Genomic DNA, 3629 nt, shown 5'->3' on the forward strand with positions numbered 1-3629 from the left:
AATAAAAACAATCCGGTTAATGCACGAGTCTTGGTATTTTCCAACGCATCTATTTCAAGACGGCTAATTCCAAGTTTTCCTCTCGTTTTGGCAAACTATTTGCATATTAAGTTTGTGTTCATAGTTTTTCCAGGACTGTAAACAAATTAAAGAAATTAAATTGTTATTTTATGAATCAATACAATAAAGGTATTTTTATTTACATAAATGTTACATTGTTACTGTGTGGATACATGTGAATTATGTGCTATATCAATAAAATCTGAACACTTAACTGTACCATTCTCTAATAATTTAGCTGTGGAGTTTGATTTACGGAAAGCCACTAACGAAATTGCACTATTTTATAGAGTGGATATACTTTTTTTTTTTTCCCCCCTCTAAAGCCACTTACAGATTGTTAATTTCTAACGTACACCAGGGATCTGGAACCGGGCAGTCCAACTGTTCCTCAGCAGGAGGCGCACCCAGCCCTCCCCTGAGCACCCGGTGACGGGCCCTTCTGCCAGAACTTCTGCTCGCCTCCGGGATCAAACGCTCTGCGCGGTTTCCGTCCGCGCAGGCAGCGCCTGCAGCACCCAGCGCTGCACCTTCGCGCGTCCTCAGCATAGCAGCATGTTCTCACAGTCGTCCATCGCTGAGGCACGACTGCAGCTGACAAGTCTTTCACAGTGACAGCAATTTCAGTTTCGCGTAACCCCCAAGTACGAACCCTTACGAACTAAACCCCCTCGCAAGTTCTGCCAGACAGGCCTGACCGCAGGCGCCTGGACTGATACCAGGAATTGCACTGCAGACGTTCAGACGTAACCTGGATTTGACACAGTGTCAGTTATTCTTAAATTCATGTACCTTAAGCAAACATTGCTGTTTTTACATCGCTGCTCGCGCAGCACAAAAGCAGCTTTGCCAAACGCCATCTCCCAGGGCTGGAAGATAATTCGTTAAACCTTCCCCTCCACACCCCACTGGTTGGTCTGCCAGGAATTTCTCGAAGGCGCAAAGCATCGGGAAGGGCAAAACTAAAGTGTATGCTGAATGGAAGAAAGAAGCAATAAGTTTTCAACACTGCTACAATGACAGCGGAATAGTCAGTCCTTGATGATTTTCTTTCCACTACACAACCACACAACCTTGTTTAGTGCAGTTAAAGGACAGCAGGAAAAAAAAAAAAAAAAAAAAAAAAAAAAAGATTCTGCTTTGGAAAAAAGCCAGTTTGTCCAGTCTGGTCCAAGTGAGTGAAGCTATGGTTTGGGGAATGAGAGAGGCTCTTCCAGCCTCCTTGGCCTCTCAAATTTATTGCTGATTACTAGAAATCTCATCTAACCCACCACTTCTGGTTAAACTCCTTCTACTGCGGCTTATCTAAGTTTCTTTTAAGTATGGTAAAAAAAAGTCCACAGCTAAAAATCTTACAGGTTTGAATTAATACCAGGATCATAGCGACTTCCCCCGGCTCCTAAAGCCACTACCTTGAAAAGTGTGCAAATGGGATTAAGGATTAACACTTTCCTTTAGAGAAGAAACAAACAAGGCAGATAACAGAAGCAAGGTAGAACTGTCGATGGGAAATGGCTTTCGTATTCGGACAAGACAGGGTTCCGCAGTGTTAAAGAACTCCAGGCCCCCTTCGGCTGCAAAGTCCGTCAGGATCTATCGAGCGGTTCTGAAACACTGGCTTAAATCAAGAACAGAGGAAAAGAAATGAAGGCATTACAATTCAGGCAACGTTTCAAGAGTTGATCATCTGGCAACATGGCTGACAGGATGGGAACTTTAAAAATTAAGTGCAGCATCACAACCGGTGGAGGGCCCTTTGCGAAGGCCGCGTGCGTCAGTCAGTTTCCAAATTAAAAAAAAAAACAAACTAAAAATTAAAAATAAACGGTCACACAATCTTTTTGATGCTGTGACGTTTGAAACTGCCAGCACTTCGCTGCTTTTGCACTTGGCTTGCGGAGCCATGGCGCATCCTCCCACTGTTGGAGTGTCCGGCGGTGGGCGAGAGCTCCACGTTCTCCTTGTCGATCCCTGGGGAAACACAAGGACTGAGGTTAACCCCGCCGCTTTGGCCACCCTGTACCTTAATGCTTCAAGGGCTGCTTTTCCTGCAGGCACATGGGTGACCGTGACGGCCCCAGGGTGCCGCAGGGGACCCGCCCGCACTGGTGTCAACGGTCTGGACATCGTGGTCCAAATCCTGCCGAATTCTGCCATGCTGACACGTGGCGGTTCATTCAAAACAGCGTCTGGCAACACAAACCAGCAGCAGCATCGCCTGCCCAGGAAAGCACTGCAGAACCTGGTCACGAGGTATTTTACAAAAGAATAAAACATCACTTGTGGTAGCTTAACCCCAGTAGGCAGGTAAGCACCACCCAGCTGCTCGCTCGTTCCCCTCCACCCCAGCGCGACCGGGGGGAGAGGAAAGGGAGAGTAAAAGCAAGAGAGCTTGGGTGTTCTGATTAAAATAAAAATTAAAAGTCTTGTTAAGCGAGGGATTTGTGGAAGAAGAACGAAAGCAAAACAAGAGGAGTGATGCAAAGGCAATCGCTCAGCAGGCCCCATGGCTGGACCAGTGCCCAGCCGGGTCCCAGGCGGAAGATGGCTCAGCCTCCCCCTCCCCAGCGCCCCCTTCCCCTTTCCATCGCTGAGCGTCGCGGAGCAGCTCTGTGGTGGGCTGGGGTCACCTGCCCGGCCAGGTCCCCCCCAGACTGCTGCCACCCCTGGCTACTGACCGTGGGCGAGCGAGGACCAGAGCAGGCCCTGCCCTGCGCAGACACTGCTCAGCACCGCCTCGGTCACAGAGCTAAGGCACGGCCCATGCCAGCGGCCATGAAGAAAATCAACTCCCCCCCGCCAGGCCCGGAACGCTACTTTAGCCAGATGCAACACAACCTTACTGTCGATGGTGCCTCACAAATGACAAATCTGATACAGCTATTTCTCTGCAGTACTGTAGCATGAAAAATAATTTTTTCAGGATCAGACGTATGTCCCCACGTTCTTTGAGCAGATAAAACACCTCCACGTGCTCAAGTGCGACGCCTGCTCACACAGATCTGCACCCTCGCAGCCCACAGCTGCAACTCACACGGCTCACAACATTTCAACACGGCTCGTTCAAATCACCCCTTCTTCTCCTCCCCTGAAGTTGCAGACTGAACGTGCTGCTAGTTTAACACTGAACCTTGGCTCACAAATAAAGATCAGTAAAAACACGTAACGACCAAATCAATGTTTGGAGGGCTCTGTCTCATTGCCAGGAGGAATGAAAGGCTCAGCTGGCTTGCTCTGCATACAGCAGAAATAGAACTGATGCAGGGATTCACTCAAAGAGTTAAGTGCCAAAGTGTAGGCACCAATTATAATGATTTAAATCCTGGCAAATTGAGAGTTTTAAAAAAAAAAAAAATATCAACAATTAGCTTTTAACAGGGACAACTAAAGAAACAGTTTTCTAAGCAGGGTTTTCTAAGAGGAAACACACACAGAACAGGTGAGTCTGGCCATCTTTATGGGAGCTGCTGTGGCCTAAGCTCAGCTCCACTGCAGGCCTAAGCTCAGCTCCACCGCAGGCCTAAGCTCAGCTCCACCGCAGGCAGGAGGCGGCTGACAGAGATGAAGAT

The sequence above is a fragment of the Egretta garzetta genome, unplaced genomic scaffold (genome assembly GCF_000687185.1).
Source record: "Egretta garzetta isolate BGI_Z169 unplaced genomic scaffold, ASM68718v1 scaffold120, whole genome shotgun sequence".
In the NCBI taxonomy this organism is placed as follows: domain Eukaryota; kingdom Metazoa; phylum Chordata; class Aves; order Pelecaniformes; family Ardeidae; genus Egretta; species Egretta garzetta.